The 24636-nt window shown below is 36.8% G+C and overlaps 1 protein-coding gene and 1 long non-coding RNA gene across 9 annotated transcripts in view; one reads left to right on the plus strand and one right to left on the minus strand.

Annotated features, from left to right (window-relative positions):
* The window catches only part of MAD1L1 (mitotic arrest deficient 1 like 1), a 999035-nt gene that overhangs the window by 369170 nt on the left and 605229 nt on the right, over nucleotides 1–24636 (plus strand). The window lies entirely within an intron of this gene.
* Nucleotides 3806–24636, minus strand: part of LOC103106380 (uncharacterized) — a 54189-nt gene continuing 33358 nt past the window's right edge. The window contains exon 2 of the long non-coding RNA XR_001623365.2: nucleotides 3806–3901. This is a non-coding gene — a long non-coding RNA (uncharacterized LOC103106380). The remainder of the gene's footprint in view (nucleotides 3902–24636) is intronic.

Here is a 24636-nt window from a genome sequence, read left to right on the forward strand (position 1 = left end):
ATTATTCATATCCATATAATCCATCTAAAGAAATATTAAGCATTGTTTTTATGATTTTTCAAATGGACTTTTCTCAAGATATCACTGTATAAAATGGGAACAAGTATAAGCTTCAGTTTTAGCCATGACTTCTATACTTCCATGCCGCAATCAGAAACCTGATTTTGACACATAAGCTTTCTTCAAATATTTTTATCTAATATGTCTCTGTACCATGACTCTTTCTTCTACTCAAACATAATGGGAAAAGCAACAACAGTCCTGTCTATGTACATTTTCTTCCAAGTTTTAGAACTCTTGTGCCCCTGTTTATCTGCCTTCCAGTTGTCTCTTCAGTGCTTAGGCCAAGATTTCAGACCTTCTTTTGGTTCATCTCACTTGATATTGTCTCTCAGCTGCTTGTATTTCTTCCAGAATTGTGATTAATGGAGCAGATAGTACCACCTTTCTGTCTGTCTCTCTTAATTTGAGGCCATTTCAATTGCTGTCTTTTCTTGCTTGATGTCCTTCCATCTTAGTACCATAACATCAATAACTGCTTATCCTAGCTGCTATTTTGACATTCCAGTTGTGTTGAAGGATTAATTATTGATTATTTAATTCTTAGTTTCCTAACCCCCAAAATGATTTTTATTCTCATAGAAATTATTTGTTTTAGTCAGTAAAATTATGACTTTACATCCTGCCACTTCCCTCCCAAGTTGAGAATAAAAGAAAAATAAAACTCCAGTAGAAACACAATTTATCGAAACAAATTTCTACATTGGTCATTGTAGAAAATTGTCAACTATACAACCTGAGTTTTTGTCCTTTATATCAGAAGGATGGGTAGCATGTTGCATGGTTGCTTATTACATTGATCTGGGTTCTTTTAAAGTTGTTTACCATTACCATATTGTTGTTATTGTGGCAAATGTTCTCCTGCTTTTGTTCACTACACTCTATATCAATTTTTATAAGACTTCCCCACTGTCTCAGAAACCATCCATTGTGTGATTTTTTTGAAGCATAAAAATACTTTATCTCATTTACTACCATAACCAGTTTAGCCATTTTCTAATTAATGAGTACCACCCAGATTCCAATTCATTGACACCTCAGAAAGATATATAATCAATCTTTTTTTTTTTTTAACATTCTCAGTTAGACTTTGTTTGGCTTCATTCTTATCCCTTAATCTATTCTTCATCTATTTCCCCTTTTCTCTTCACTTTTTTCTCTCCCCCTTTCTAAGTGAAATACATTTCTATACCCAGTCCATTTCTGAAAATGTGAATGTGTGTATGTATGCATATATTTTTCCATCTTTTGACCACTTCAAGTTAGGGTGAAATTCAGATGTTGGCTTCTCCCCACCACCCTCTTCTCTTTGTGAGATAACTTTTCTTTCTCTTCCTACCTTCCCCTGTCTATTTTACCCTTTGTTGAATTTTTTCAGTTGTGTTCAATCTTCTTGATACCATTTCGGGTTTTCTTTGCAAACATACTCCAGCTCATTACAGATGAAGATACTCAGGCCAACAGGGTGAAGAGACTTGTCTAATATCACACAGCTAGTGTGTAAAGCTAGATTTGACTTCAGGCATTCTTGACTCCAGGCTTGGCACTGTGGCACCTAAATGCCATAATTCAGTTGTTCATGCCCATATATTCTTCTATCTTTCCATTCCTCATTGAAAATCAAGATACCAAAGAATCACTCCCAGGCCATGCCTTTACGAGCTCTGATGATGATAATATTAAAAGAGAACATATGTATAATCTCACCACATATGGATTTAAGCAGTTTATTGTTATTTGTTGATACTTAATTTTTTTCAGTTGTATCCAATTCTTTATGACCCTATTTAAGGTTTTCTTTGTAAAGACAGTGTTTTGTCATTTCCTTCTCAAACTTACTGTTGTTTAGTCCTTTATTAATAGAACTTTCATGTTTACCATTTTATGTTTTTCTTAACTACTGTTTCAATTTCAAAGTTTTAATTAAAGGTCATTTTCCCCTTCCATAGGAATAGACTAAATTTTATTGCATAAATTATTCTGGAAGTTAAATCTTTTCTGAGCTCTCCACTCCTTTTTATAATGGTGGCTAATAAATTGTATGTAATCCTCATTTGAATTCTTTCTGACTGTACTATTTTTTTCTTTGACTTGGAAACTCTCATTTTGAGTATAATGTTCATAGAAGTTTTCATTTTATAGTTTCTTGTAGACTGTGAATTCTTTCTTTTATGGGTCTAAGAGATCTTGGTAGTTTTAAGATTTCTTGAAATGTGTTCTAGGCTCTTTTTTGGTCATGGTGTTCAGGTAGTCCAATAATTCTTATTCTTTTCAATCTTTTTTTTCCATGTTAGTTTTCACTAGGGAATGCTTTATGTTTTCTTTGGTGTTTTCATTCTTTTGAGTAGGTTATTTCTAATTTTCTCATGGAGTTATTGACTTTTATTTATTCCATTCTTATTTTTAGTTAATCTGTGGCTTGGGCAAAGTTTTGTAACTCTTGTGTCAAATTCTTCACTCCCTTTCCAGTTCTTTCTTCTCTTGCTCTCATTTATTTTTCAATATTTTTCCTCTAACAATTTCATTTATAAAAATGTTTTTTACTCTTTTTTAACCTTTTGCTTCATCTTTTCACAGAATTATAGTTGAATTTACTCCCAGCCTTTTCCTCCCTCCCTTTTTTGTTTCTTTGTTTCTTTCTTGCCTCTCCTCCACACTCCCCCTCTCCCCAACCTCACTCCTTTCCTTCTACTCATGTCATTCTCTTCTCAGTTTCTATCTTAAATGTCTTCGTCACCATAAGAGCTTTTTATTGTGAGATTTTCTTTTTGTTGTTAATTCTTTCTTATTGACCTGGGACTTGATGTTAAAGCTAGGGTTTCAATCCTTTAGGAGGTGACATTTCTGCTGTCCCTTTATTACTTCATTGGAATATTGAGTGTTACATTATTTCATGATCTCAGGAATGAGCTGGAGACTTGCAGTGTTTTTAAAAAATAGTTAACAGTTTTTAATACTCATTTTATGATATGTTGTAATCCATGTTTTCTCCTTCCCTCCTCTTCCCCCTTCCTGAAACAGAGTGTAATATGATATAGGCTATATATATATGTATATACACACACAAGTATGTGTGTATGTGTTATGCAATACATATTTCCATGTTATGAAAGAAAATATATTTTGCTTATATAAGAACAAACTCATGAAGGAAATAAAATGAAAAATAGTATGCTTCTATCTGCATTCAGACTCTCTGTCTCTCTCTCCCCCTCTCTTTTTCTACTTTCCCATCTCCCCCTTCTACCCATTGGATCCATATAAATTCTTGACCAGGATTTGTATTTGAGGAATACTAGAATGCTGTGGACTCAGACATTATCTTCCAGTGGGAAAAGCTTTGCTTGCTACTTCAGAGTATCAGAAGTATAAACTTCCCTTTGCTCTGATAATACCCCAATGCATGCTTTAGACTGGGTTAGAAGTTGGAACTGAGACTGTATGAGCTACGCTGCTACTGTTTGCTTCGGAATGTGCTTCTGTCTCAGTACACTTGGGCACAGTCTACCCTCGTTCCAAGGCCTATATGTTGGGTACCAGTACCATAGGTTGACCCCTGGTCCTCTGGTTGCTCCCTGGACTGAGTCTGGGTCCTCAGTTTCTTAATGTGTTGGACAGACTGTCCTTGGTTTTCAGAGTGCTCTGCCCACATCATGTTCCTGGCTAGGTTTGCCAACCTCTCAATCTCTCACTATGCCAACCTGGCCCAGATACATGATTCATTGTGACTTTTTCTACATCTTACCATTAGTATTCAGTCTGCGTCATTTTCTAGATCTGTCTAGAGGAATGTAGAATACTGCTTCCTCTTCTTCTGCCATCTTGCCTCTTCTCTAGAGCCCTGTTTTTGAGAAACATACTGTGTTTTAGGAGTTCCTCATGTAATGTAAGAGCAATCTTGAGGCACTATTGAACATTATTTATAATGGCCTTGACAGGAAATACTTTCATTATACTATCTGTAAATTGACCTCCATTTCCTCTAACTCTTCACTCCATTTTAGTAATACACTTGAGGTTTGACTTGGAATTGTTTTTAGAAAATGGTTTATCCTATTTATAGGTGGCAAAGAGATGTTGCATACTGTTGGGAGAATTGTCCTGTTTTATGCCATTAGTGTTGTATGGGGAATATAGCAGTGATGTATTAATAGTTTGGGACTCCTAGTCACAGATAGGTCTTAATTGTAATACTATAACCATCTTTCCCATTGTCTCTATTGTCAGGGAGGCTGCACATAGGATGGTTAGAATTAGAGAAGTAAGTGTTCACTAACTTTTCCCATAGATTTTATAGATTGGAGACATCTACCTCCTTGATTTTACTGATTAGTAAACTGAGACCCATATAAGTAAGATAAACTGTTAAAATACAGCCAGTATTTCCCCACCTTTCCATTATATGCCCTCACCTTGCCATATTGCCACTTACATTTCCAATTAACTCAAAATTCCACATTTTTTTCAATTTACTGAATATGTTACAATATTTCTTTTTATCACTTCTCATTTCATTGTTATGTGGAATGACAGGTAGATGAATCAGTAAACCTCTTCTGCCTTACATCCTAAATAAATGTGAAAATTTATGTACTCATTAATTGATATATCCTTAAAAAGAAACAGCACAAGTTTTATTTCCTTCTAGTTTGTATTTTTATCCTTTGTTCTTGTTCTTTATTCCCTGATTACTTGTATTCAGGACATTTCACTGACCTTTTATGTGATATTTCACATTAGTTCCATGTATGAACTCCCATCAAATACCTCTTATAGGAGATTTCCCAGGACAGATATTTCAGAGCAGCACCTAGTTTGCAAGCAGAGAACCATGGCAGGAGTATAGAATATGCTATTTGTCTAATTTTGGGTCTCAGATTGATTCCAGAGTAATTTACCAAGTTGAATCATGTTCATTTCCATTTACTTTGCCTTCTGTTCACCTCATTTTCTACCATGTTTTCATTCGATCAGCATGTACCTGTCTTACTCTGAAGTACCTTAGTCAGTCTAATTTTTATTTTTCTCTCCTCTCCTCCCTTCCCTTTCCCTCCCCTCATTTAGTGGAATAATGCTGCTATTTTGATTATTAATAGTATATCTGTCTTTACTTCTCTCCTATATTGAAACCATCTGCTTAATTTTGTTTTCTTTAAAATTGCTTTATTTTAGCTTTGGAAGAATTGGTCTTTTGATTATTTCTTTGGGGTAATAGGGAAGTAATTCCTAAATACTTTTAATTCAAATATGTGACAATAGGAATAAATTATTCCTTGTTCATTTTCTGCCAATCTTTTTCATCCTGTTAGTAGATTTTGGGTACAACATCCTAAAAGTCCAGACCTCTACTGGTAGATAAGAAAGATATTGATGCTGATTGGTTGTATAATATATTGATGAAAATTTAAATTTCTGTATTATTTTAATGCTTGTAAAGCCCTTTCTTCATAAGATTTTTTTAGGAATCCTAAATTCCTTGTCCTAAACAAGGAACATCATAACTTGACATGTCCAACAATTATAAGCATTTCCATTTATAAAGAATATTTTATATATTTCCATATATAAAAAAACACCTCATGATTTATTATCTAAGGTCTGACTTTGCCTGTGTGTGTGTGTGTGTGTGTGTGTGTGTGTGTGTGTGTATGTCCGTCCATGTCCATGTCCACTTCAATTAACACCATGCTTAGCATTATAGTAAGTCTCTAATAAGTGGTCTTCCTTTTCTCTCTCCCTCCCATCCTTTTTTAGGTCTGTCTCTTCATTTCTTCATGGCAATTTTCTAGGTCACTTTTTTAGGGCATCCGATTATTTTAATTGCATCTCCTTTGTTTTGTTAGTTTGATAATTATGATAGGAGATTGCTCATATTTTCTTTTAAAAAAATTAAAATTAATCATTTAATTTAAAAAAAAGGTGTTTTTTCTCCTTTCCAATACCACCTGTATCCATGGCTGGGGGGGACCCTACACCTTTGTAACACATATGTATAATGAAGCAAAAAAAATATTCCTATATTGAATACATCCAAAATAAGTGTATCAGTTCTGCATTTGAGTTCCTTATCTCACTGCCTGCAGTAATATCATACTTCAGAATCAGTGTTCTTGAATAGTTGTTGATCAGAATCCTTTTTTTTTAATTTTATAATATTTTATTTGATCATTTCCAAGCATTATTCATTAAAGACAAAGATCATTTACTTTTCCTCCACCCCACCCCCATAGCCGACGCGTGATTCCACTGGGTATCACATGTGTTCTTGATTCGAACCCATTGCCATGTTGTTAATATTTGCATTAGAGTTTCATTTAGAGTCTCTCCTCTGTCATGTCCCCTCAACCGCTGTAGTCAGGCAGTTGCTTTTCCTCGGTGTTTCTACTCCCACAGTTTGTCCTCTGCTTATGAATGGTGTTTTTTCTCCTAGATCCCTGCAGATTGTTCAGGGACATTACACCGCCCTTAATGGAGAAGTCCATTACATTCGATTATACCACAGTGTATTAGTCTCTGTGTATACTGTTCTCCTGGTTCTGCTCCTTTCGCTCTGCATGTTGATCAGAATTCTTAAGTCTTTAAATTGTTTGTCTCTTCCCTCTTCATCATTTATATGAGCCTCCTCAAATTTCTCTGAAATATCTCTTTTATCATTTCTTGTAGCACAAGTGTTCCATTACATTTAGATTGCATACTTTGTTCACCCATCCCATAAAAGGATTTGTGCATCTCTTTAGTTTCTATTTCATTGCTATTACCAAGAGAGCTGCTGTAAATATTTTTTGTATATATTTTTTCTTTTCATTATTCTTTGATTCTTTGGAGTCTAGGTCTAGCATTGCTGGGTTAAAGGTTTCACTCAGTTTAGTAAGTTGTGGGACCTAATTTCAAATTGATTTCCAGCATAACTGTACCAATACATAGTTCCTCTAATTATACATCAGTGATGTACTTTGTTGTTGGAGTGTCATCATATTCCTTTTTGGCACCTTTGCCAATCTAATAGTTGTGAGGTCATATTTGAGAATGGACTTAATTTGATTTTGAGCATTTTTTCTTATGGCTACTGATAAATGGGATTTTTTCTCTTTGAAAACAACTTGTTTATATCACTGGGAGATTAGCTCTTAATCTTATTAATCTGTACCACTTCTATATGTATATTTTAGATCAATATTACCTTTTATATTAAGAAAAAGTTTCCTTATTCCTACTTTCTATTTTTAAAGCAAAAATAGTAGTTTTATTTCAAAAGCTTATTTCCATTAGTTATATAATTTTTATTATTGTGTTCTACTATGTCTTTAGTGGTCCTAATATTGAAATAACCCTGAATTCTTGATATAAATTGTACCTGATCATATTGAATTATTTTCTTGATATGATATTGTAACCATTCAATACTACTTTTAAAAATTTCATCTATATTTATTAGAAAATTTGATCTTAAGTTTTTTCTTTATTTTGATTCTTTTCCCCTAGGAATCAAAATCATATTTGGATCCACGAAGGAATTTGGTATAATATTGGAATTAATGAATTTTTCTTTAAATGTTTATTATAGTTTGCTTGTAAATCCATCTCGTCTTGTCATTTGAAACATAATGAGTGGATTGTTCAATTTCTTTTACTGAAAATAGGTTGTTTAAATTTTCTATTTCTGTTCTTTTCATCTTAATATTTCATTTATCTCTAAATAGTTTTCATTTAAGTTGTTGGTTTTATTGGCAGATAGTTGGACAGTTTCTAGTAATTTCCTTTAATTGTTACTTAACATGATTTCTTCATTTTTATACTGTTAATTTAATTTTGCTTTCCTTCCCTTTGATTAGCTAATCAGATTAGCTAATATTTTATCCTTTTTTAAAACTCAGTGATTACTTAATTCATTTGTTATTTATTTCTTTCAGCTTTCAGTATATTTGTTTTCATGATTAATTGGGATTTTAAAATCTGTTTGTTTCCATTGTATTTAGTTGCATGTCCTTCCTATTTATAAATTCTCTTGTTGATTAAAGTGTTTAATGATGTATATTTTCCCTGAAGTACTGTTTTGACTTCATTCTAAAAGTTTTGGAATGTTGTCTCATTGTTGACATAGTCTTTAATGAAATTATCTGTTGATATGATTTTTTTTTGTGACCTACCAATTCTTTGATTTTAACTTATTCAATTAATTTTATTACATCAGGGGCCTTTATTGAGTATGATTTTTATTGTATTACAGTCAGTTAAAGATATGTTTAATGTTTTGGCTTTCCTCATATGTTTTTGAACTTTTTACATCTAAATACATACTTAATTTTTGTAATGGTGCCTTCACAGTTAAAAAATAAGCCTTTCCATTTTAACGATCTTTCAAATCTATTTTTTTTTAATTTTCTAATTAAGCCCATGACTTCATTCTTGCTGCATCCTTGTCTGTCTATTTGTCTGTCCATCTGTCTTTTTAATTTCTATATCCAGTTGTACTATTTCTTTATAACTTGTTTCACTTTTGAAAAAATATTTAAATGCTATGCCATTAGGTACATATATGTGCAATATTTATATTAACATATTTTATATGTTTCAACATTGTATGGTTTCTTATTTTTCTGTATTAAGCATTTTTATTCCTTCCTACTTCCCCCTACCCTCTGTAAGAAAAGTCAGAAGAAAGAAGAAGGAAATAAGAAGTACAGAGTTAAGAGAGAATGATGTACAAAAAGAGAGGCAAAACATTGTATCAAAAGCATGCCCATGTCCAAAAAAGTTTTTCTTCTCTTATTAGTGCATTATTTGCCCCTTTTGAGATGGTTGGCATTTTTCTTTACCAGTCCTTTGCAATTATATTTGATTGTTTAATTGATCAGAATTCTTAAGTCTTTTGGAATTGTTAGTTTTTACATATAGATAGTATCATATAATTTGTTATTCTAGTTCTGCTCACTTCTCACTTTAACTCTTGAGAAAGGACTTGCCAGGTTTCTCTGAAATTATATTTTTCTGCTTTTCTCATGCCACAGTAATATGCTATTCCATTCACCATAACATGTTCAGCCATTACTCAACTGATGAGTACTCCTATAGTTTCAACTTCTTTGCCATTATAAAAAGCAGCTTTAAATAATTTTGCATGCAGTGCATCTTTTCTTCTTTCTTTAATCTCTTTGAAGTATCAGATTAGTATTGATAAAACTGGGACAAATGATATGTATTATTTAATGAGCATAATTTCAGATTTTTTTCTAAAATAGTTAGACTAATTCATAATCTAGCAACAGTGCATCAGTGTGCCCATTGTCCTACAGTTATGTGTGCCTGCTTTGTCATAACCTCTTCAACAAATGCCAGTTTTGGGGTCCATTTTGTATTATCTCTTCAACTCAAATTGCTTTTTGCTGTTGCCTTGTCTGATATCATGATCGATGCCTCTTTTTTTTTTCTTCAATTTTGCTGAGGAATCATAGATTTACTCTCATCTTTTATTTTATAAGTATGATGAGTGTAGTAAGATAACAGTACACTTAGTACATGATCTATATTTTTTTATGAAATATTTTCCCTTCCTGAATCCGAATCACAGGTTCTTAACATTTCTCCCTTTTAGATCATTCTTTATAATTTATCCTGAATATGGAGTTTGTTTTCATTTTGTCATATGTCTCTCTGTAGCTGGACTTCCTTTACCATCACTTTTCTCTCCAACCTCCTCCTTTTGTTCTGTTGACGTAAATGTATTTTCTATCTATCTATCTAAATGTTTCTATATCCAGATGTTTGTGCATGTGTATCTGTGTTCATGCACACATTCACATTCTGTGCTTCTTTGACAAGTTGAGATGAAAATAAGATTCACGTATTTATTATCTATCCATACATTTTTGATTTTTAGTTTTTTCTATTTGCCTCTCATATTTATATGTGATAATAAGTGGTTACCCCTATTTTTTCTTCAGAATATTTTTTAAACTACCCCTCCTCTCTTCCTTTAATATCATCAAAACATAAAAACAATCCATTTTATAATTTAAGAATGTATTGCTATTGAGTCTGTGTGATATAAATGTTTATTTTAAGACCTAATGTCATCAGAGGTTATGGTCTGCATCAATATTAATACATCCCAAACCTCAAAGAAAATCCACTGCTTCAGATAGTTTGAGCTGGAACAGAGTCCTTAGTGCTAAGATTTTCTTTTTAAAATTTTAAATTGGGATTCAGTTATCACTGTTGCAGTGAAAAACCAGGAAATTATATCTGGCCTGCTTTCTCCTGCCCATATCTATTGAAATCTCCCTTTCTGTTTCTTTGGATAGTTGTAGTAATATTTGGTGGTAAGAAGAAGTAGAGGAAATACATAATACGCATAATGACATTTTTTATTTTAAAATTAAGTATTAAAAAAGAATATTTCTGTATATTCAGGAGAACTTACAAAGAGGATTATATTTGAAACTGAATTTCCATTTCATATTGCTTTTTTTAAAAGCTTCTAATAAATTACCTTTTTAAATAGACCTATCAGTACTTCCTTTTGAACTTCTTTTTTATTCCCTAATGTGCATTTAAAGAATATAATAATAACCTTCCCCCATTTTTTTTTTGGATCAGTGCTGCTAACCCCCCAACCTTCCCTAACTATCCTTTTTATTTAGAAAAGGTGAGAAACTCTTTAAAAATAAATATAATTTAGCACACTAATTCCATTTAATGGCCATGTCAACAACTGAATTTCTCTTTTTGGACCTTGAATCCATCTCATTTTTGTTAAGACATGAGTGATGCCTTTCACCAATACTATTCATTTTACCTTTAAACATTACCTTCCCTGGGATGTTCTGGGGGTCCTAACTTCTCTTGGTGCCGGAAGACACAGGGCCCTGAAGGCTAATGTTTCATTGGCTTGTAGTGTATGACTTGGGGAAGTTGGTTCTCTGCTTGTGCTAAAAGCTTTCTTTGTTGGCAAGGCCCCATCCTGTTGCCTACATGCACCTGATTGATTTTCTGTGTAGTTTGTGAGTACATGAAAACATTGTATTTTCTCTTTGGATTTCTTGATCATTATTCCACCTAATTCAAATTTTGGATTTTTGCTTGAATAGGTTTTGAGGAGCAAGCAATTTGCTTCATATTCTGGCAATTATATTATCCCTAGGCATTGAAACCAAATATTACAAAATTTGAAAGTTCTATGAAATAGTTAAATGGTAATTAAAGCTATAATCTCAACATGTAGAGAGCTAGATTCATACCTTATAGCTTACATTGGCATAGTGTTTAACATGGAATTTTCACATACATTTTCTCATTGCCACATTAACCCCATATAAAAGAAGGTAAAAACACTTTTCTCCATTTTACAAATGGGGAAACTCAAATTGGGAAGTATTAAATGACTTGATCAAAGTTCCACTGCTAGGAAGTTACAAACCATGGGATTCTGGTTCCAAATCTAGTATATGTCTTATAGTATAGCATAATGTCTTTTATTTGTGTAATAACTATGTTAGCAACTGATATATTGTATATATGTAAAAAATCACTTTACAAACCTTAAAGTTATAATTAAGTATAAATTATTATCATTTGTAATTGGATTGTATTGGATTCTAGACCATTAGACATGTCTAATAAAATGAGAAGCTCCTATGATATATTTATACTTCTACTTTCTAAATTTACCTTATGTTCTAAGAGAAATCAAGCTTTGAATCATGAAATCATTGTTAAATATAGATTTGATATTGCAATTTGATGACCGCCTACTTAGGAGAATTGAGAGTCCATCATTTAAAATTTTTGCCCATAGATAGAATTGCTTTTGAGGTTTTTTTTTTGTTTTTTTTTTTTTTGGTAAAGAGTTCACCTTAAGAGTGAAAGGAGACTAATGGGAATCTCTCTACTTAGAGAGAGGCTTTTGTCCTCATTTTGTGTAATGCTCATGTGACAAGGAAATCACTTTAAAAAACTGATATATATTAATTTAAGGTCGCCAAGGAATTAAGCTATGTAATTCCTAAATGAAAACTCAAGTCAGCAGTCAACCTTTTATGGAGTTTAATTACAAACAGGAGGAAGAAAGGTATTAGAGATAGAGAGAGAGAGGGAGAGAGAAAGGGGAGAGAAGGGAATAGGGCTTAAATACCCCTTCTGTTTAGGCTGGGCCAAAAGGCCCAAGCCCTTAGATAGCTGAGGCAAAGAAAAGAGATCAGTCCCTATCACTCACGTGACCAAAATGGAGAAACAGTCTCAGGGGCCTCCACCTCCAGCTTCCTTCAGAGCAAGCTTCTCAGAGCACAACCTCTCCAACCAACCAACCGAACCAACCCCCAGACCCCGCTATCTTTAAGGAAACCATCCAAGTTCCCTCCCCTCAGTTCTCACATCTACCAATCACTGTCCATGTCTTCCCTGTGCCAATGGTGGCTCTAGCTTAACCCAGGACCGCCCAGAGGTCTGTGGCTTTGCACGTGTCTGTTGAAGGTCATATTCTCAAATAATTAAATCTTGATCCTTTGCTGCAGCCCTTCCTAAATCCTGTTACCCTGAGTAGGGTGGAGATTGGAATAATTAAATTTTGATCTATGCTGCAGCCCTTTCCATTGTTCAGCAAAAGGTTTCTGTCCTAAAGTAATCTTAAAAAGAGAGGAGGAGGAACCTCCCTTGCCAATGGGGTTCACATTCCAATGGTGAAATTTCCAACATTCACAAGTCTAAGAAATTTTAAGGTTTACACTCACTAATTCTCTACTTTCACATTTCATTTGAAGGTTTAGAGGTCTTCATGTATGAATTATTTTTCAAAATATTAAAAAAATATATAGTAGTTTCCCTCCAAATCTTGCTTGTGGAATTTGTACTTCTCTTTGATAACCAATTCAATAAGCCGTTTTGAATTTCTCTTTACCATAAATCAGTCGTCTCTTTCTCCTTTCACTTTTCTCCCTTTTTGTACATGGTAGTTTTAGTTTTCTCTCCCATTCCTCCTTTTATGTACTTAGTCAATGGGTAACACAACTTTTCTTTAAATGAAAAGTATCTGTCAAATTGTAATAGTGAAAGTGGAGTTGGCCTAAGAGTGCTGCTGTTGTCAGAGGTTACTTTCCTTTTCCTATTTTCCTCTAAGCTCCATTAATGAACCTACCCTGAGAGCCTTTCAACTGAAGGGGCAGGGAATTTATGTCCAGGCCACTATCTTTCCTCCTCAACGTAACCTACAGGGCATTTATTTCTATGTACATGTTTCTCAGGCTATATGTGTTATGTTATTATTGATATAAAATGTGAATATAGAGAGCTTCTTGGATCTTTGAGTTCCATGGAAATGATGAATGATCTGCAGCATAATAACAGGTCTTGAACTCTTGAGCAGATCTCATTTCTGTGTATGTTATTTTTTAAAGGTGTAATTCTTTTGCATATTACTAAACTCTGGCAACCTCTGGCTATTTGATGAGCTCCATGTGCAAATCTCTTTATGACCATATACCATTTTTGAAGTACAAATTTTATTGATATTGAACTCCTAGCAGGCACTTCTTGTTTGGTTCAATGCTTGGTCTGATATTCAAAAAGCAATTACATGGTATTTGTAAAATAAAAGAGGCTCAGATCCCTTGGCTACTGATACCAGCATGGTTTGACTACTTCCTTTTGATCTTGGTTAATAGCAGAACCAAATAGGAGAATCTCCTTAGAAGAGAGCTCAGGAGTTTAATTAACTTGTGAAATCCTGAAGCTTGTTATGAAACTGCCCCCATTTCCCTTTAGCACACAAGGGTTAAGAAAGGCCTTTTAGTAAAAAGAAAAATAGAGATGTTTTGTTTTTCTCCAAGGGACCAGTGGATGAAATTTGCTGGGAGGTAAATTTTGATGAAATATGAGGAAGATATTTCTAATGATTATTGCAGAGTTGTCCAACAATGGAGTAATTTACCTCCTGAGATGATGGGGCTCTCAATAAGTACACATTGATGCAAATTTTCCTGCCAGTAATATTCTATAGGAAATTTTTTTGCAGTTTGCACAAGTATGAGTTAAATGACTTTTCAGATCTTTTTCAATTCTCAAATTTTGTGTACTTTCCTTCAGAGACAACATATAATGTCAAGTGCTTTGTTGGGTTGAAGAGGAATATTATGTATTTTGGCAAAACCAAATGTAGTGGGCCTCCCAAGTACAAGTGCAGTATATGTGTATAAGGGGCCTGAGATAGTATTACTTTTTCCTCTTTTTCAAAACTTTTGGAAGATGGCGCCGTAGAGGCAGCAAAAGTTCAGACCTCGGAAAACTCTTCCTCACAGACTTATAACAATATGCTCCTAGGGGACTAATAACAAAATCTACCAACAGGACAGAGCTAAGAAATCCTCCTGCTGGAGTCAACTTAAAAGGTATGCCCCCCAAAAACCTGAATTTGAGAACACTCGGGTTTAAGGGGAAGGAAGAAGGAAGGTCTCAAGACCCCTCCCCTATGTACAGTACTGAGCCTCCAGCAGTGGCTGGAATATCTGGGGGGGCAAGGGTTCTAGTCTGGATGGAATACCTTGATGAAAAAGCTGTGCCAGGCTCCCTGAAAACAGGCGGCGGGGAGGCAGCTGGAGAACCTCAGAAAAGGCAGCCCAATTGCAGTGGAGACACTCCATATCACCTCCCCTCCACCCCCAGCCTCAGGGCACGTCCAGCTCTGCAAGATCAACTCCACCTGGCTTAATCATATCAAGCCTTCAGAGGGCAGGGAAATTCAACCTCCAACACCCCTCCCACACAGATTGCTCTGAGTGCCTTGCTAAGCTCCAAGGGTGATGGCTGATAGAAAAGCCCGAATCCACAGATCCAGCACACAAGGAGAGGAGCAAGAGAGCAGGCAACTACAGGGGGAAAAGAAGGGGAAAATGTGAGCAAACAACAGAAAAAGATAAAAGAAATTACAATTGACAACTTCTATCTAGGCAGTGAACAAAGAGCAAATGAAACAGAGGAAGATCAAGGAACATCAAGCAAAAATACAGAAAGTCCAGCCAATTGGACACAGGCTTTGGAAGAATTCAAAATACAATTCAAAACACAATTAAGAGAGGCTGAAGACAACTGGGAAAATAACTGAAAAGAAAGATAAGTCATCTGGAAACAGAGACACTTGAACTAAAACAAGGAAATAGTATCTTGAAAGCCAAAATTAATCAGCTTGAAAATGAGGCAAATTAGATGAAAGATGACCTCTGAAGAACATCAGACCAGAAGGAGAAGGATGACCAAAAAACCAGGGATGAATTTAAGTTGTAGAATTCAACAATTCGAAGCAAGTGACTTCACAAGGTAGCAGGAGACTACAAAAATCAATAGAATTAAGAAATTGAGGAAAATATGAAACACCTCATTCACAAAACAGAAGATTTAGAATATTGTTCCAGGAGAGACAACTTAAGAATAATTGGTCATGAAAAAAGAAAAAGCCTGGACATTATCCTACAAGATATTACCAAGAAAGTGGCCCTGGCATTCTAGAACAAGAGGGAAAAGTGGAGATTGAAAGAATCCACAATCATTTCCTGTACTTAATCCCCAACTGACGTCACCCAGTAATTTTATAGCCAAATTCAAGAACTACCAGATCAAGGAAAAAATATTACAAGCTTCTAAGAAGAAGTCATTCAGATACCATGGAACCACAATAAGGATAACACAGGATCTGGCTGCATCTACACTGACAGACCAAAAGGCATGTAATATGAAATTCTGGAAAGCAGGGAAACTAGGTCTACAACCAAGAATCAATTACCCAGCAAAACTGACTATATTCTTAAAGGGAAAATATGGTCATTTAATAAAATAGAAGAATTCCAAGCATTCATAAAGAAAAAACCAGATCTGAACAGAATAGTTGATGTCCAAACACAGAACCCAAGAGAATCACCAAAAGGTAAGAAGGGGGGGGGGGAACACATAAAAAACCAAACTTTTTTTAAGGGACCCAGTAAGTTAAAATATGTATCCCTACAAGAAAAGAGGATATTGGTAACTCTTAAAAATTGTTATTATCACCTGGGTAGCTAGAAGAATTATACTTAGAGGGAATAGTGACAAAGTGTATAGGATGAAATGCTACTAAATATGTCTGCATAAATATATATGTGTGTATATGTATATATGTACACACACACACACACACATATATATATATATATAAATATGAATAAAACTAGAGTTGAAAAAAGAGGTTAATGCTAAGACAAATGGGAAAAGAAACAAAATGGGGTAAATTTATATCTCACAAAGAAGTTTATGGTGGGAGGTATGGAAAACATCAATACACTGGAAGGGTAAAGAATTTGGTGATAGGATATACTGAATTCTTAAGTGCTTTGGAATTGACTCAAAGAGGTTAGAACAATCCAATCCATTGGGGCATAGTATAGATTTGTGCCCTATAGGGAAGTAGAAGACTTAACAAATGTATTGGTGGGGAGGGAAGCAAACAAGGGAGGGAGAAGGTGGGAGAAGGTAGTTTTAAAAGACTGGAAAGAAAATAAGAGGGGAATAAGAAGTGAGAGGGTGTAGAAAGGGAAGTAAAATAAGGGTGGGAATTAGGAGGACTGATTAAAAACAAAACACTAGTGTAGAAGGAAATAGTGAAAGAAGAAAGGGCAGGACTAGGAGTGGAAATCAAAATGCTAGGAAATACACAGCTGGTAATCATAACCCTGAAAGTGAATGGAATGAACTCACCCTTAAAATGCAAGTGAATGGCAGAGTGAATTAGAAATCAAAATCCTACCATATGTTTTATACCAGAAACACACATGAGGAAGGTAACACACATAGGGTAAAAGTAAGAGGATGGAGCCAAATCTGTTGGGCTTCAACTGAGAAGAAGAAGGAAGGAGTCACAATCATGATATCTGACAAAGCCAAAGTAAAATAGATCTAGTCAAAATAGATAGGGAAGGTAATTACATCTTGATAAAAGGCAGTATAGACAGTGAGGAAATATCAGTACCCAGCATGTATGTACCAAATGGTATATCATCCAAATTTCTAAAGGAGAAACTAGTGGAGCTCAAAGATGAACTAGATAGAAAAACTATACTAGTGGGGACCTAAACCTTCCTCTATCTGAACTTGATAAATCAAACCAAAAAATAAATAAGAAAGAGGTAAGAGAAGTGAATGAAATCTTAGAAAAATTAGAGTTAGTATATATGGGGAAAAGTAGAGGAATTCCATATGAACTGGAATTACTTCCAGGCATTGCTGCACAGTGAGAGGAGCAGAACCAGGAGAATATTATACACACAGACTGATACACTGTGGTACAATCTATTGTAATGGACTTTTCTATTAGTGTCAATGCAGTGATCTTGAACAATCTGGAGGGATTTATGAGAAAGAACATTATCCTCATTCAGAGGTAAAACTGTGGGAGTAGAAACACCAAAGAAAAACAACTTGATTACATGGGTTGAGGGGGATATGACTGGGGATGGAGACTCTAAATGATCATCCTAGTGCAAACATCAACAACATGGAAATAGGTTCTGATCAAGGAGACATGTAAAACCCAATGGAATTGTGTGTTGCCTATAGGAATTGGTAGGGGGAGGGGAGAGAGGGAAAGAATGTGATTCTTGTAACCAAGGAATAATTTTTAAAATTGATTAAATAAAAATTTCAAAACCAAAAAAAAAAAGAAAGAAAATGTAAATTGATAAAAAGATAAGTGGCTCAGTGGATAGGGAGCCAAGCTTGGAGAAAGGAGATCCTGGTTTCAAATACTTCCCAGCTGTGTAACTCTGAGTAAGTCACCTACCCTAATTGCTTACCACTCTTCTGCCTTGAAACCAGTATTTAGAATTGATTATAAGTTGAAAGGTAAGGGTTTTTTAAAGAAAAAATTATGCTTGTGTTAAAATAAAAAGAAAAAACCACCGAAATATTGAATAATCAGAAAAACCACTTCTTTAATTAAGGAAAAGGGGATTGGCAAATTCCTTTCAGGCCTCCAGATAGAGTTGCAGGCAACAAACCCACCCAAAGCCCTGAGACTGTTGCTCTAGACATCAATCCCTCAGAGTGCCTCTATGCTGGATGACACTTCCTAAGGATAAAAGGAGTTGGGGAACTGATATACCCTATGGGGAACCCAGGTACAGGGAAATCTGATTGATTCACACTCCATGGCTACAATGAAATGGGAGTGCTCAAACTTCACTAACAGGCTTGGGAAAGAAACCATAGCCAAAAGGTAGAATGTAAGGGAATGGACTACTAAGAAAGGATACTAAAAAGGGTGGTCCTTCCACAGGTGTAGGGATTTTTGGGAAAGCATCTCTGATACAATGAGTAAAGCTACTGGAATAAAAACTATATTTAGCATTTGCTTAGGCCTGCTACCTCCACCTAAACCAGTATTGTCATTCACTTTAAGAACCCTTATTCATTCTGAGACTAAATCTGAAACTTGATGTGGAAAGTTGGGGAGAAGAACTGGACTGGACAGGGACAGGACTCTCTTGAGAACATGGACAACCTTGGGGTTCTCTTAGATTCCAATTCGACACATACATAAAGGTATTTTATTTATCCACATAATATATGCATCCCATTATTATACCCTTTTGCCATTGCTTCCTCTCCTTTAACAAAGAAAAGCAGTTAAGAAAAACCAATCAACAAACCACCCTTGTTTGATGAAGTGTGCAATATTAGGTAGCCATAGTTTCCCACTTATCTATGGGCAGAAAGGATCTGTGTCTTATTATCTGTCTTTCTGTACTAAATTAGCATTACATTTAATCAGAGTTCACTTGCATTTATGTCTTCCTTTGCAGTATAAAAATATATTCTCCTTGTTCTTCAATGTCAAATATTCCCATGCTTTTCTGAATTCCTTATTTTTCATTTCTTGCAGTATAATAGTACTCACTTATTCTTTTTTTCCCATTAGATTGAGATATTGATGAGTGAAATTACTTTTGTTTCCAGCTTTTTCTTACTATCAAAAATGATGTTATAAATGTTTTTGTGAAGATGGAATCATTGTTTTTAATGGTATATATACTATCAGTAGTGAAATTGATGGATCAAAAAGTATATAGCAATTTAACTGCCCTTTTTTTTTTAAAATATATTTTATTTGATCATTTCCAAGCATTATTCGTTAAAGACATAGATCATTTTCTTTTCCTCCCCCCCCCCCCCCCACCCCCCATAGCCGACGCGTAAGTCCACTGGGCATTAGATGTTTTCTTGATTTGAACCCATTGCTTTGTTGATAGTATTTGCATTAGAGTGTTCATTTAGAGTCTATCCTCTGTCATGTCCCCTCAGCCTCTGTATTCAGGCAGTTGCTTTTTCTCGGTGTTTCCACTCCCATAGTTTATCCTTTGCTTATGAATGGTGTTTTTTTCTCCTGGATCCCTGTAAGTTGTTCAGGGACATTACACCGCCACTAATGGAGAAGTCCATTACGTTCGATTATACCACAGTGTATTAGTCTCTGTGTACAATGTTCTTCTGGTTCTGCTCCTCTCGCTCTGCATCACTTCCTGGAGGTTGTTCCAGTCTCCATGGAACTTCTCCACTTTATTATTCCTTTTAGCACAATAGTACTCCATCACCAACATATACCACAGTTTGTTCAGCCATTCCCCAATTGATGGGCATCCCCTCATTTTCCAGTTTTGGGCCACCACAAAGAGCGCAGCTATGAATATTTTTGTGCAAGTCTTTGTGTCCATTATCTCTTTGGGGTACAGACCCAGCAGTGCTATGGCTGGGTCAAAGGGTAGATATTCTTTTAGCACCCTTTGGGCGTATTAACTGCTTTTTCTTAGAAACCATTTCAAGGAATTGTTTAGGGCAGTGACCAGCGACCGTTTGAGCTTGGTGTGTTAAAATCGTCAAAAAACCGAGCATAACTCAAATGGTGTGTCACTTTGAGAAAAAAAATATAATTTCATTATATTTATAGTTTAAATAATAAAAATTTATAATTATAATATATAACTGTATTTAATAAACCAAAAACTAATTATTTAACTACCTGCTTAGTGACTTCTTTGTTCATCTGTCAGTCGATTTCTTTTATTGGCCTTCACATTATTTAACTTTTGTGGGTTGCTATGGACTTTTAAGATAAATGAGGGGAAGAGGGAATTCTTTAATTAAACTGCCTATTAGTGACTTTTTTGTTGCTGAATTTCATTGGCTAAATCTTCAACTCAGTGTTGGTAGTTTTTACACTTCCAGCCTAAGCAAGCACTACTAACTTCATCTGTCAGTTTGTTTTTTTTTTGGTTTAGATATTATTTAACACTGAGAATAAGGTCTCACAAAAGTAGGTACAGGAAAAAATTGTGAGTAAAGCCATTGCTATATTTTTCAGGGTGCTAAAAGTGTCTGGTAATGGGCTCCAGGCACTCTTCAGTTGCATGTGGGCTGGAGTCCCGCTCCTCTCTGCCCCTCCTTAGCTGGCTAGCCCAGGGCCTGGGGAGAGCAGTGGCTGCCATGGGGCATGGCCATGGCCAGGGCTGCGTGTGCAGGGCTTCCTAGTCTTGTGTTGTGCTGTGCCCCCATGTGCCCTTGTGTCATCAAAAATGGCTGTGTGTTAGTGTTGATATATGTGTCATAGTTTCAACATCATGTGATTAGTGTCTTGGAATAGTCAACTGTAAGTCAGATAAAGAGGAGTTTCTTAGTCCTTGTAGAATCATAGAATCACACCTGATATGCATCATTCTGATCCTCTAGACTAACTCCTTCATTTTATATAGAAGAATTAACCTGTTCAACTCGGAGGAAAAAAAAAACAGAACTATTAAATACTCATAAAAACCAAGTCTTTAATCAGGAATGGGACAAGTCCAATATTTGGCCCTTTACTCAAGAGTCCAGGGCCAAAACTTTTACAGGGTTTACATCCTGGAACTCTGGGTACCTCATTCCTGGGAGTGACACAGCCCTAGATGATGACTCCAAACAGCCATTAAGGTGGGAAGCTTAAATACCTTTCTAGAGGAACATCAGGACTTATGAGAGGGATAGTTGATTGGCTTTACAATGGTAACAGAGGAAGATGAGGAATCCCAGACTGAAATAATCTTGAGGGCCAGATGCTTTACAATGGACACAAAAGGGAAAGATCTAGCCAGAGGCCTGGGCTAACTTGTTAAGGGACTTTGGCCTAAGGGTAGAAACAGTTGTTACTAAATAGATATTTGACACCTGATGAGATTAGCCCTCCCCACCTACACTACTTTAAAGTTTATTGTTAGTCTGAGACCCTGAGGTTGTTTTTTCACCTTTACATTAATTAAACTGGGGTTATAGAATCTTAGTATGCTACAAGTTTGGGAGCTTCTAGATTCCATGATGACAAAGCTAAAAGAAAATCCTGTGGTACTATTTCTAATCAAAAGTAGAACTGGGATTTGAAACCAAGTTTAATGAAAGCTTTATAAAAGTTTATTTCATCATAATTATTTCTTATTCAATAAAATATGATTTAACAAACATTTATTAAACACCTACCAAGTATAAATTAAATCAACCAACAAGTTTCTATTAAGTACCAACTATGTCCCAAGCACTTTCCTAAGTGCTTGTGGTAGTCTCTCGGTGACCGAGAATGACTATTGTCTTTGTGCAGTTTCATCTACAGTGTACCCTCATGTGGCTTTGGAGTCCAAAGGCTGAGGCGCAAAGTTTGTTGCACATGGGGTATGGGACGCCAGTTGTTACGGGAGGTGCGACTGTGGCCTGGTTTTGGCGTTCACATGCAGTGGCAAGATGTCGGCGTCTTTCATCTTCAAAGGTAGTGGTGGCACGGTTAATGTTGGTATGCCAGCTGCTTCTATCAGAGGCAGCAAGTTCTAATTGCTTTCATGTAATGCCAGCCCACTTCAAGTTTGACTTTAGCTCATCCTTGAATCTTTTCTTTGGTCGGCCTTGTTTCCTGAGTCCAGCTGACAGTTCACCATAGAATACCTGTCTTGGTATTCGCTGTGGGTCCATGCAGATGACGTGTCCAGACCATCGTAGCTGGGTTTGGAGGACCATGACTTCAATGCTGGTGGAGTTGGCTCTGTCGAAGATGTCCTGGTTGGTGATTCAGTCCTGCCATCGGATCCTCATGATTGACCGGAGGGAGCGTTGGTGGAATTGCTCCAGCTGTTTCATGTGCTTCCGGTACAGTGTCGATGTGTCGCAACCATACAGGAGCGAGCTGAGGACCACTGTGTTATACACTTTGAGCTTCATCGCAGTGCTTACACCTCTGTGTTGGAGGAATTTGCAGAGCAGCTGCCCAAGTGCCTAGCTGGCCTTTTGGATCCTGGCATTAATCTCGTGGTCTAGGGACCTGTCATTGGTGATGGTGCTGCCCAGGTACTCGAAAGTGTTGACGTTGGAAAGCTGTGTGCCGTCGATTGTAATGCACGGCTGGTTCGTTGGCCTCCCTGGTGCAGGTTGGAACAGCACCTCTGTTTTGCTGAGGCTGATAGTCAGGCCAAACAGTTTTGTAGCAAACCTGTCCACAATGGTTTGAAGATAATTTTCTCGGTGGGCCATGAGAGCACAGTCATCTGCAAAGAGAGCTTCCAGGATGAGTCTCTCTGTTGTCTTTGTTTTTGCAGTCAGGCAGCAAAGGTCAAATAGTGAGCCATCCAGTCGGTATTTGATGTAGATGCCCAGGTCTAGATCCATCACAGCATGTCGTAATACTTGGGTGAAAAATAGGTTGAAGAGTACTGGAGCGAGGACACAGCCTTGTTTCATGCCATTGGAAATGTTGAAGCGATTGGAAGTCTCTCCACCAGATAGGACGTCCCCTGTCATGTCGACATGAAAGAGCTGGATCAGTTTGACGAATTTTCCTGGGCAACCAAGCTTGCTGAGGATCACCCACAATGCATCCCTGTTCACTGTGTCGAACGCCTTTGTCAGGTCTATGAAGACAATGTAGAGACTCAGGTTCTGCTCAAGGCATTTTTCCTGCATTTGCCTCACTGTGAAGACCATGTCGATGGTGCTGCGATCTGGTCGGAAGCCACAGTGTGATTCAGGCAGGTTCTGCTCTGAAACAGATGACAGGAGTCTGTTGAGTATAACACGGGCAAGGATCTTTCCGGCAGTGGAGAGTAGTGAGATACCTCTGTAGTTGTCACAGGCTGCTCGTGAGCCTTTGTTGTTGTATAGGCTACGATGAAGGCATCTCTGAGTTCTGGGGGCATGTCTTCCTCTTCCCATATGCTGGTCAGCACTATGTGGAATGCCTGGAGAGCCTTTCCATTTAAGGTCTTGTATACCTCGGTTGGGATCCCGTCTTTACCGGGTGCCTTGCCTGCACTCATTTGTTTAATGGCTTTTTGGACTTCCACTATTGAAGGAGGGACATCAAGTTGTTCAATGGTGCGGTTTTGGGGGATCTGGTCAAGGGCGCTTTGGTCGACTGAAGAGTTTCGGTTGAGAAGCTGACTGAAGTGTTCTTTCCACCTGTTGCTGATGCCTTTTTTATCTTTTATGAGAATGTCACCGTTAGAGGATTGCAAGGGAGTGGTGGTGGGGTTTAATGGCCCATAGACAGTCTTGAGGGCACTGAAAATTTGTTTGTAGTTTTTCGTATCAGCAAAACACTGGATTTCTTCTGCCTTTTTTTCCGACCATCGGTCTTGCATCTTCCTGATCTCACGCTGCGCCGTGGCTTGGAGAGACTTGAATCTGTCCTTTTTAGGAGCAGAGTTTGGGTTATTTTGCCACTCCATAAAGGCTTTGTTCTTTTTGCTCAATAGGTCTTCAATAGCAGTGTTGTTCTCGTCAAACCAGTCCTGGTGGTTGTGTTGTTTGGGGCCGAGGACTGCCTTTGATGTTTCCATCACTGTGTCTCTGAACTGGTTCCATTTTTCGGTTGAGCTTCCAGTGAGTGGTCCCTTGGCAGACAGCTTGTCGTCCAGGCAGGACTGGAATGTTTGCAAATAAGATGGATCTCTAAGATGACTCACGTTGTAAAAAACCAAGGCTTTGCTCACCCAGCATGTGAAGACTGCTTTGGCGGAACAGGCAGAACAAACCAATAAGAAGGTTCAGTGGCTGAGAGGGCGATGCAGCAAAGCCCTGTGGAGTGCTTAGGGCGTGTTGGAGCACAAAGGACAACATGGCCATCCAATGCAGCTGAGGAAGTCTACAGGTGTAACTATTTATCGTGCCACTGGACCCAGGCTTCCAATGCTGAGAGAGTGGGACTGTCTCTGTGCATTGGCTTTTCCACTTAAATCTCCTTCACGCATAAGTATCTTTGTGCACTCTCATCTATCCTAACTCCGTCCACACTCTTCAAGACCTGCGGCGATGGGGGAGTGGTGACGCAACAGGTGGAGATGACCACTGACAGTTGTAGTGAAGATCCTGCACATAGGCGGCCCACAGACCAGTGGTCGCTCGGCCCTGTGGGCAGCTGGGACGTTCGGCAGCGTCCTGGGCTACTGAGCAGCCCTCTCTAGGACAGCACTGGTCACCCTAATAAAGGGAGGGGACTAGAAAAGGTGTCCCAAACATTGCCTGCCCTACAAACACCCGGTCAGCACACTGCGGTTG

The sequence above is a fragment of the Monodelphis domestica genome, chromosome 7 (assembly GCF_027887165.1).
Source record: "Monodelphis domestica isolate mMonDom1 chromosome 7, mMonDom1.pri, whole genome shotgun sequence".
Lineage (NCBI taxonomy): Eukaryota > Metazoa > Chordata > Mammalia > Didelphimorphia > Didelphidae > Monodelphis > Monodelphis domestica.